Raw genomic sequence first — 12,027 nt, forward strand, 5'->3', positions numbered from 1 at the left:
TTTATTTATGTTTTTGTATTCGACGGACAATATGTAGCCTTCGGGTATTTCCGGACTTATATTAGTACTATGTTAGCGCTCTTGTACCCTTTGACGATTTTGAGGTTATCGTGACATTTCTAGTTATGATAAGTATTTAGACTTAATAACTTATTCTTATTTAATTTTCCGCTTATTTGACTTTATTAGTAATGTGGTTCGCCTACTCGGAGGAGGGATAGTGTAGGTGCCACCACGACTACGCAATTGGGTCATGACACACACGCCCTGTTGCTTTTCCTCATTTTCTCATCCATGATATTTAATTGGGCAATTAATTATTTTCTAATTTCATTATAAAAAATAAAAAAATCCTGATCGATGGACTTTTAGATTTAGTAGTACCCTAGGTTTCATGGCTACAAAATTTCAAGTTTTAATGGCTCAATGCGAACCTTTTCTTGTAGTATTTTGATATTTTTTTCAAGAAAGGAAGAAATGGGTGAAATTGATGGCGGTGGTGGTGGTGGCTATGGTGTTTTCCGGTGAGATGAAGAAGAGGGAGGGGGCGTGGAGATGGGGTGGAAGTGGGGAGAGAGGCCTCGTCGTCGGAGCTCCATCAATGGCAGAAAAATGAAAAATGAGGTGGTGGAAGTGAGATTACAAAAATGAAAGAAGAAGGATGCGGGGTGGGGGTGGGTGGGATTACAAAAATATGAATTTTGCAATTAAAAAAAAAATGAATTAATTTTAATCAAAACACTCTTATTTTTTAATTATTTTTATATTTTATGCCACATCGGCTCGGATGGTGTTATTTAGTTATTTTTTTTAAGTATATTAGGTGTGTAATAGATCACTAATAAAATTTAAGTGTGATATCGATTTTTAGGATATAATTGAGGGGTCAATCTATATCGTTTGCCCATTCTTTTTTGAAGACTTGCCCCTATGCTTGTTACAATTATCTTTTCACAGTTTTCTTAACTCAACAAAAAGACAATAAAATATTCAACTGGGACCATATGGCTCCCCGAGTTCATCACAAAAAAACACAATTATAAATACCCCCCCCCCGAAGTCACAACTCTCATGTATCCCTTGAATATACTGAACGCATAAAAAAATCATCTTTTTGAGTCGAGACATTAGGAGCTTCAATGAAAAGCAGAGTACAAACTAACATAAAAAACTCTGTTTCAATTTATTGATGATTTTAACTTGATACGGAATTTAAGAAAAAAAAATTGAATCTTATGATCTTAAACTAAAAATAATATGTATAACATAAAAATGTCTTTCATCTTGTCTTCTTAAACGTACGTAGCATGAAATGTTGAAATTGAAGAGTTGTCAAAAAAAGAAAAAAAAGTACTCTTTTTAAAACGGACTAAAAAGAAAAGTAAGACAAACAAATTAAAATAGGAGGAGTATTTAATACTCTAGTTGATGGGATAAGGTGAATATTCAGGATGAAAGTTAAAGGTATAAATTTATTCATGTTAAAAAAATCATCTTTTGAGTCGAGATATTAGGAGCTTCGATGAAAAGCGAGTACAACTAACATAGAAAACTCTGTTTCAATTTTTTATTGATGATTTTAACGATACGGAATTTAAGAAAAAAAAATTGAATCTTATGATCTTAAACTAAAAATATATACTTGTCATGCAAAATGTCTCTTTTAATCTTGTGCTCTTAAACGTACGTATGAAATGTTGAAATTGAAGAGTTGTCAAAAAAAAAAAAAAAATCTTTTCTTTTTAAAACGGATTAAAAGAAAAGTAAAAACAATCGAAATAGGAGGAGTATTTAATACTCTAGTTGATGGGATAAGGTGAATATTCAGGATGAAAGTTAAAAAGGTATAAATTTATTCATGTTAAATTTGTACCTTCAACAAAACAGCTTATAAAAAATTAACCCCGAACTCAATGAAAAGTAAAACCCATAAAATTGATCCTTTAACTCAAAAGAGAGAACATACCATATCATGACCCCAGAAGCAAGAGACAATCTAATAAATGACCAAAGATTTTTGAATGCCTCCCAAGAAAATCAGATCAAGCTTGACCGCAATTCCCCCAAAAAATATACATCATTTTTGCATAACCATGAACCACCATGAACAATTTAGTACCACTGCACCTGCAGCCCAAACCCCAACCCAACTTCAACATAACCAACCAAGCTAACAAAGCGTGCATAGCAAAAGTAACCCCAGCTATGACTGCCATAGTCATAATCTTGCTTTGAGCTTGAAGAAACTTCATTATGGGAACTCAAAGGCATAAAAACCATTGGTATCATCCATATTGAGAATTGTCCTGCCCATTGTGCTATTCTTTCCTGTTGGCCTAAGGTTAGAATTTGGGTGGCAAATATGTTCAAAAACATTAAAACTAGTGCAGTTGCACTGAGGATTATCCATGATCTTTGCATGTAAATGCCAAGCATATCTGTTTGTTTAGCTCCAAATGCTTGCCCACAGAGTGTCTCCAATGCGCACTACAACACAATGTATCTATAGCTACGAAATCTAAGCTATGAATTTAAAAATCATAGCTATTACTTAGTAATAGCCACAAAAATTTGAATTCCATAGCTATCTACAAATTCGTAAAATTACTTAGTATCAAGTCCAAAATGTGGTATTTCACTCATTTTTGCTATAAGCTTTGCTAAATATCGTGGCAATAGTTACGTAAATAGCTACAACTTTATTGCTACGATAAAATTTTATAGCTGATCATAAGTTTTTGCCACACGATAAAAGTTACTGTAGCAATAGTAACCTTTTAGCCACTATAATTTATTTGAAACAAGCTAAATACATATTTTTGCTTCAAGTTAAAAAAAAAAAAAAAAATGTAGCTATGGTTAAATGATATAGTCACGGATCTTTTGCTACAATAAAATTCTATAGCTAATTGTTAATTTTTGCCACGAGCTAAAACTTACTGTAGCAATAGTAACCTTATAGCCACGATAATAATTTGAAGCAAAATATTGTAGCTAAATAAATGTTTTTGCTTCAAGTTATAAAAATTGTGGCCAAAAGTTCAATAATCTGACCATAAATTTTTTGCTATAATAAAATTTCGTAACTAATTATTAATATTTGCCATGAGTTGAAACTTGTTGTAGCAATAGAAACATTTTAGTCAAAAAAAATATTTAAAATAAAAATCCCATAGCAAATAGTATTGTTGCACCAAGTACTAAAATATCGTGGCAATAGGTAGCTTAATAGCTATACTTGACAAAATTATATTGCCGCAAATTTACTATTTTGATAAATTTTCGTTGGTAATAATAATTTTTATCACAATTTAAAATTTGGTGCAGCAATACTAATGTTTTTGCCACACTAAATAATTTTTTTCTTATACTTGAAGTTACCATAAAAATAGTACTAACTATCCTATTCGATTCAATTTTAAAGGGCATTATTTGTAAGTTTAAACTATAATTTAAATAAATAGGTGATTATATCTATTTAATTTCGATTAACTAATTATATCGAAGTTAAACAACATTTCACTAAGTGTCCTTTAGACTTCATCTTGATCAAGTGCTTTGGTGTTATTTGACTCAAATGTTTTCTATTGGAATAATATCTTTGATCTAGTGCAATTAGATGCGTCAATAATTCGATCTGATTCAACTTTATCAATTGTAAGTTTCAATGAACTTATTATATTAACTTCGATTAACTAATTATATCAAATTTAACAAAACTTTAATAAGTCTCACTCAAGCTTCCTCCTGATCAAGTGTTTAGAAAAGTGTTATTTAACTCGGACATTGGAATAGTACCTTTATCGATCTAGTGTAATTAGAGGTGTTCATCAATCAACTCGATTTAATTATACAAGATCTTACTTGCAAGTTTCAGATAAAATTTAAATAAAGAGGTGACTATATCTAATTACTTTTGATTAATTAATTCTATATCGAATTTGAACAAAATTTCACTAAGTCTACTCAAGCTTCATCTTGATCAAGTGTTCCAAGAATTCATGTTATTTGACTCGGACATGATCTATCAGAACAATGCATTGATTAATCTAGTGTAATTAGAAGTGTTCATCATTCGACTCGATTCAATTTGACAGTAAGTTTTAAAAATGATTTCAATAAATAGGTGATTATATCTAATTAATTTTGATTAACTAATTATATCAAACTTAAACAAATCTTAACTAAGTCCCAGAGAAGCTTCATCTTGATCAAGAGCTTCCAGAATTGTTAATTGACTTAGACTTGTTTGATCAGAATAATACATATATCGATCTAGTGCAATTAGAGGTGTTAATTGTTCGATTCAATTCAATTCTATAGCTTGTAGGTTTCAAATAGAACTTAAATAAATAAGTGATTATATTAACTTCGATTAACTACTCATATCAAATTCAAACAAAATTTCAATAAGTCTAACTCAAGCTTCACCCTGATCAAGTGTTTCGAGAATGATTATTTGACTCGGACATGATTTATTGGAACAATACCCTTATCGATCTAGTTTAATTAGAGGTGTTCACCATTCGTCTCGATTCAATTTTACATGATCTTACTTGTAAGGTTCAAATATAATTTAAATAAATAGCTGATTATACCTAATTACTTTTGATTAACTAATTATATTGAATTTAAATAAAAGTCCACTAAGTCTCACTCAAGCTTCATCCCGATCAAGTGTTTTGAGAATTCATGTTATTTGATTCGAACATAATATATCGAACAATATTTATCAATCCGGTGTAATTAGCGGTGTTAAGTCATTTATTTCGATTCAATTTTTATAGGGTCTTACTAATGAAATTCAAATATAATTTAAATAAATAGATGATTATATCTTAACTTTATGACCTACTACTAATTCAATTACTTAATGATTAGCGTAAATTATAATTAGTTGAACTAAGGATTAATAATTTGGTATAGTTAATATAGAAGTGCATCTATATACCGTAATTTATATCAAATTAAGTAATGCTCATTAATAAGTTAAAAAATAAGAGATTTCTTACCAAAACTTCTTTTTATTGTTATAATTATTAAGGGGGCAAACATGAATTCACAAATTCAAGACTTGGAAAAAAAGGAATTCCCTCCAAAATATTTAGCTCTAAAGGTACATTGCCTAAATTGTAGCCTTCTTCTTCTATTAGATTGACTAGTAAGATTAGAGAGTCAGAAAACCTAAAAAGCCTAAAACTCTCAAAATCAATCATTTACAGAATAAGATTTCTCATTACTCACGTGAATCAACCTAAAATCCCCGGAAGAAAGGTTCCGTCTTTTTCTTCTCCTATGTCTCAATCTCCAATTTCAACCTTTACTTTTTTCTATTATTGCAAATTTCAATCTTAATTTAAAGTTTCTCACTTCTCTTGTTCTTAGATTATCAAATGGAATTGGATTACTCCGACATCTGATGTTTTCTCTATTTGTCTTCTTACAGATTCGAGGTCCTATAGCAGATTCATATAGCTCAACGACTAAATTACTCTTATTATGCTTTTAGACTGCACAGGTTCTAAAGGTCCTTATATTCATCATTATTTTAGAGAATTTTTTAATCGATTAACAAATGTTATGCACAAAAATATGAAGCATATTTTTTGTAATTGAATTGTGTGCTTTGTTTTTTGAGTAGTTTTTTTTTATTTTTTTTTTTAAAGATTTTGTCTCACACCCATAAAGAAAACGAACTGACTCCAAATTCATTGAAAAAGATGTGGCTATATAATGGGTACAATATCTCTTAAAGTTCATACTCCATGATAGTATAGACTTTGTTGTTATGGACCATCTTTTTTACCAACAATTATTTAGTAGTACTAGTGTAACAGATTTATAGTAATTACTCTAGAATGGTAAATTTTTTAATTCTACATTAAGTGAAGTCATTTTAAGAGAATGGTCACTACTTCAGAAGAAACAGTAACTATTGCTAACTTTTGAAATCATCTTTTAACTAATAAAGAATTGGACAAAGGGAAAACGTTAAAAGCCTGCAATATTGAACAATGACAATTTGAGCTTTTGATTTGATGGTTGTAATTTTAAGTTGGCTAATTTTTGTATTCTCTTTGCTGGGAAATCTGTCAAAGGAGGGGTAATTGAAGACTAGAGAAAAAGATTTTGCCTGGGAGGTTTACTGATTATTGTATATATATATATATATATATATATATATGTGTGTGTGTGTGTGTGTGTGTGTGTGTGTGTGTGTGTGTGATTGATTGTTTCTCTTTTTTGATGTTAAAAATCTTTCTGCTGATAGGTAAATTTGAGGAATTAGAGCGAAATGACAATTAAAATCAACGTTGATCCGGCTAAGAGTGCACTCGGAGGCAGAGTGAGGAGGAGAGAAAGAAGAAGACTATGCGACTCTGGATCTTAAACAAGATGGTGTCATAGAGAAATTTTGTATTGTGAATGTATTTTAATTGAAATATAAAATTATGTGCAACTTGAAACTTTCTTTGGAATCTAAAAACTTTGAATTCTCTTAGTTGCATTATTAAGTTCTCAGAATTAACAATGCTTGTGGCAAATTCTTCAGTTTGTAGCAATAAATTTTTGAATTCGTAGCTAAAGGTATATATAATTACTATGTAACAAGAAATTTTTGAATTCGTAGCTAAAGGTATATGTAATTGCTACGTAACAAGAACATAGCAAGATATTTTAACTTTTCGTAGCAAAATGCAAAAAAAACTTTAGCTATAATTCAATATATTTCATGGCAAAACGTATGGATTCTTAGCTAGAATAGAAAAATATTTGTGGCAAATTCTTTTACTCATAGCTATGAATTATTTTATTCATAGCTAAATACGAGTATTACTGCCACGAGCTTAAAATTTTGTATATCTGACTACAAACATGCGTTTGCGTGGCAAATAAATTAAAATTTTTGCTACAATAAAACACTTTGTGGCTACAATATAAAGATAGCTACAACTTTTATCTGTCATGGCAAAAGAATGCGATTACTTGCTATAAGTATATACTAGTGTACGTACCCGCGCGATGCGCGATCAGTTGATAAACGTAATCACAAATATACAGGTTTATTGAATATTTTAAGATTCATATTGTTATTATAAAATTAAATGGTATTATAAAGTTTACATGAGAAAATGTTATCATATTTAATACATTAACAGGTTATAATAATTAATACTTATGAGAAATAAACCAATATATAAATATAACTATAGGTAAAAGTCTATAACCATAATAAAGTTGCTGTAAATTTATATGCTTTTGCAACAGAAGAAAGACAACCCCTGATAGAAGATTGAAATTTGAATAATACTACTAATATTTATGCATATGTACGTGTAAAGTAATGTTGGTCCTGTCCCTAGACAAAAACAAAAAAAGAAAAAAAAAAGAGGGATATTTTTAGAGGCCTTCCCTCAAGTTTGGCCTAATAATGCTTGCTTCTGTGTTTTTCTGATATTACGATTATCTCGCTATTTTGATTTATTATAACAATACTTTTAACTATTTATTATTAATGATAAAAAAATATGATTTTATTAATTTAACTTTCTATGATATATTGTATTATTTAATTTATTTTTAAACATATCTTTTTATTTAAATTCATCTCAGTCCTTGAAAAAATAAACGAACATAAGCAAGAAGTTAATTTCAGGATGATTTGTTCTGGGTTGTGTAGGGATCGCCGGTTTCTCAAGCGAGAGATTAAATTATTAAAATTCTAGTCCCAATATCTTAATATCTTTCTTTATCTATTATACTTATGATTTTCTTATTCTGCTCCTTTAATATTCACTAGATTGAGACTTCTTCTCCCACTCTTTTCCATATAGAGATGAAGTGCATAGTAATAATAAATGGAAATAAAGACGAAAAAAGAACATCTAATGTTATAGGCTCCTTAATATTCATTCTATTTTTGATTTCGGAGAAATAAATTCAATCATCTTCTTCGATTTCTTTTGAAACTTCATGTAAAGTTTCAATGAAATCACTTTGTCATTTGTTGTGTATTTCATTTTTGTTTCTTGATTGTTCTTTAGCAATAGGATCTTTGTGTATCGGGTTGTCTTTCTTAGGTCCAATGATTGATACTTTTCATAATGAAATAGTAATATTTTTCTCATAAGTCATAAGTTTGACAAAACAAATAAGTCATAAATAATCTTTATATGCAAGATCACTTTTATTTCATTAGTAAAGTAGTATAATTTGTTAATGCATCCTCTTCACTTTTGTCATTACTATGTGAAAAGGTGAATTTGGATCAATTCCCTCCTCATTTTTCCTTTCCTGTCCCATATAAATGATAAAAAGTTAATAAAACTATTCCTTCAAGATGCAGTTTGCCACTTTCTATGATAAGTCTTCTCTTCCTAACTATTTTTTGAAACCCTTGTATCCAAAATTTTTTATTTAAGAAATCAATTGGTTATTTCAAGATAAAGGATTAACATCACCATGTTTAAATTTTAAGGCAAAAAAAAAAAAAAAAAAAAAAAAAAAAAAAGAATAACAAATCTCATAGAGAGAAAATCTTCTCGAATTGAGATTGCTCATCGGAATCATTTAACGATTCTGTTGTAAATATAAAATGTTCCTTTTAAATTGGGTCAAATTGTACTTTTAATCTCCTTTTTATATGAGTTTCCAGAACAACAAAATCGAAATATAATCACCAAATAATAAAATTATTACAAATTTTAAAAGTTAAAGAAACATTGTAGGGAGACATAACAGCAATGACATCTGTCGAAATCCCAAAAAGTGGGGTACGGAAGGAACATAACAAAATAGAAAAATAAAGTGTCTTTGGCTATGATTCTATCTCGAAAGCCGGACTTCGCCATGTAAAGGTGACTCTTCCACATTCTTTATATGAATGAAAGATACTTAAAAGTAAAAATTGAAAGTACAAAAAGAGAAGGAAAAATTAATAGCCAAACCTGTTCTCGTTATGATCTATAGCCAAACCAACATTAGTAATTGGTAAATACTCAATTCATAACAAATAAGGTGTAAAAAGGAATATGCAAAACCTGAATCAAACTAATGAACTATATAGTGAACAAAAGATGTCTTTAATTTCTAGGTTGCTGTACCTTATTAATATTTTGATGATTCCCCATTAATGATTGTCACACAATAAATGTGAATCTCTGACTTGCATACAATTACAATACATGAAAGATATACTATATAAATATGCGCATACATATGTGAAGAACTTTACTAAAGAATTTCACCATACCTTTTCATTCTGCAACCTTATTTTAAGCAAAAATTTATTGTATGAGTTTTCGTTGCTTGTTGATAATATTTATTCCGTTGGTGACATGAATCGCCATCTTTTACACATAATATTCCACACTCAACCTACAACAACACCACAAACAGATAAAATTAAAGCATAATCTTAGAAAAGTTATCAGATATAATAAGCAGAGTGTTTTCTCAAGAGTTAATTTCATCATGAAGAACACTACCCGCAATCTGTACACAAAAAAACACTCCTACCTTGGTCTACACCAAATCCTCCATTAAATTCATAGTCCCCTCTTGGGCCGGTAACACTGCCAGGACGCATTTCAAGTTAGCCATGGAAGAGACCATCCACATCAATGACTTTAATGGAGAAAATTTTGGAACTTCTGTGCGTGACTTTAATGATTTTTTTTTATAACTGTGCGTGTGTGTTTCTATATAAACGTGCATATGTGTGTTTGTGATGAATTAGTGATGGAAATGGGGATATAGAAGTTTTAAGAAATCCTACATATATTTGCCTATCATAACTGTTGTCCTTTAAATAAGCGATCGGTTTCCATTCATGTCATTTAATTATGTTAATGCAATTAATTTTGTTCTTCTCTTTCTTCAATCGTCCACATAGGGACTACATCATGTGTGTATATGGAGTAGTTGTGTATCCTATGGTATCCTAATATTTTTAAAAAATTTACTTTTTGATTTAAATAGTTAATAAAAAAAATCCGATAACTTCTCCTAAACGTGCCTTAGATTATGGTAGCTTGGTTTAGGACTCCATTTATAAATGGGCGATTGTTTCAACTTTCAACGTGTGTGTATATATATATATATATATATATATATATATATATATTCTTAAAAAATAAATATTTAATTATCTTACTTCAATTCAAATTTTAAAAATAGTTGCGATTATCCTAAAGCTAACACATGGCATTCTCCTACGCCGCCACATGTCGCAATTCTAGTGCAAACTATCCTCTTTTTAATAATAGATAGATTTTGTGGCAAAAAAGTTTTACCATCGACATTCTATTGTAAAAAAAATTCGTAGCAATAAGTATTAGTCCTTAGCCACACGGACCATGTAAAGTCTGTAGCTAACCTTCATTCTGTACAATTTTACGAATGCTACGAAAAAAAAATATTGTAGCTAAAGTGTTTAGCTACGAAATTTTCATGTTTAGCTACGCTGTATTTCGTAGTTATATATGCGTAATGTTGTCGTGGCGCTTCCCATTCCCAACTGTCAAAAAATGTTAATTATTGGATTATGAATCTATCATCATGAGTGAAACAAGGTAAATTTATGTGAAACAGGACTATTACTATAAGCGCAAAAATCAAAATTTCCCGTATGCAGAACTTAATTAATGGTAAAAAATACTCCTAAACTATCACTTTTTTTCGAGTTTTAATTACTTCTTCTCCAGTTATTATAACACACACAATACGCATATATTAAAACACCCTAGTTAATAGTTCGGTAATAAAAATGAACAATTTATAGCTGGCCTAATCATTTTCGGTATGTTCGGGTAGGAAAAGGAAACATTGATAATTGGGATATGAACTCATGAAAAAATAATAGTTCAGCTTTCTACCATCAACTCTAAAGATTTACTCTAGTATTGACATTCAGCCCCAAAATCACGAAAATGAAAGAAAAGCTCCAGTATTCACATGAATGATTTCTCCCTTCTCTATTAATTCTTCTTAAACAAGAGGAAATTCATGTTCCATTTTCCTCAAACTTTTCAAGAATTAACTTCAAAGTATAGTTTAAGATCTTGACATCCTGACTCTACAACAACAACAATAACAACATATCTATTGTAATCCCACACGTGGAATTTGAAGAAGTGGAGCATCTGACCTTAACCTACCTCCTAGAGATAGAGATTCACAAGAACTGTATAACAAAATATATCTATCGAAAAGGAAATTCATAGTTGATTTTTATAATAGACGTACCAGGACACCTTCAGAAAATCCAGCAATAACAGAGAGTTGAATAGAGACGGCAGCAGCAAGTTGAATGGTTCCAACATGACCAGCAAAAATTTGAGTAACAACACCTAATGAATATTGACAAAGTGAAGTGAAAATAGCAGGTCCAGCTAGGTACCACAGCTTTTTAGACTCGTAATGAAATTCCTTTACAAAGTTTTTCACTCCATTAATTTGCTGGATATCATCTTCATCAGCATCAAAAGAAACCTTTGTTGATTTTGGTGATTCCTCCCATTTGGTTGAAGTAAGAAGTGGTACGTTATTGTCCTCAGTGATGCAGCACAAAGATCCACAAGCACCGCTATTAATGAGATGGTCAAATTATTGGAGATTTTATAACAAATTAATTAAGTGGTGCCCATTTATGATTTATTGTTTTTTTCAAGGAAACCACGACAATTATCTACAATAGTATAGTATATGGACGCACCTCTGAGTCCTGATATTCAAATATTTCCTCCACGTGTGCCACGTGATACTACCATAATTTTATCTAGAAGAAAGCTAAATTATCCCTCGGTCCATATTGTGTGAATTATTTTCCCTATGCAATACAAGAAGTTAAAGAAACTGACAAGTAAATAAAAAAGATGCAAAACACTGAAAGTATTCTTTCTTTTAAAGGAAAAAACATAGAGCTCTTTTTATCCAAAATGTGTTTTTCCCCTTTAAAAAAGGATTTTTTAAAAACTTTTATTTAAAAGTAAATTTATTTACCCCTTGGTGATGTGAAAAAAAAAA

At 30.0% G+C, this 12,027-nt stretch overlaps 1 pseudogene; it reads right to left on the bottom strand.

The window, feature by feature from the left end:
- Positions 1–1,807: 1,807 nt before the first annotated feature.
- LOC132043048 (protein DETOXIFICATION 30-like) lies at positions 1,808–10,384 on the bottom strand (annotated as a pseudogene).
- Between the last annotated feature and the right edge of the window lie 1,643 nt (positions 10,385–12,027).

The sequence above is a fragment of the Lycium ferocissimum genome, unplaced genomic scaffold (genome assembly GCF_029784015.1).
Source record: "Lycium ferocissimum isolate CSIRO_LF1 unplaced genomic scaffold, AGI_CSIRO_Lferr_CH_V1 ctg20435, whole genome shotgun sequence".
In the NCBI taxonomy this organism is placed as follows: Eukaryota; Viridiplantae; Streptophyta; class Magnoliopsida; order Solanales; family Solanaceae; genus Lycium; species Lycium ferocissimum.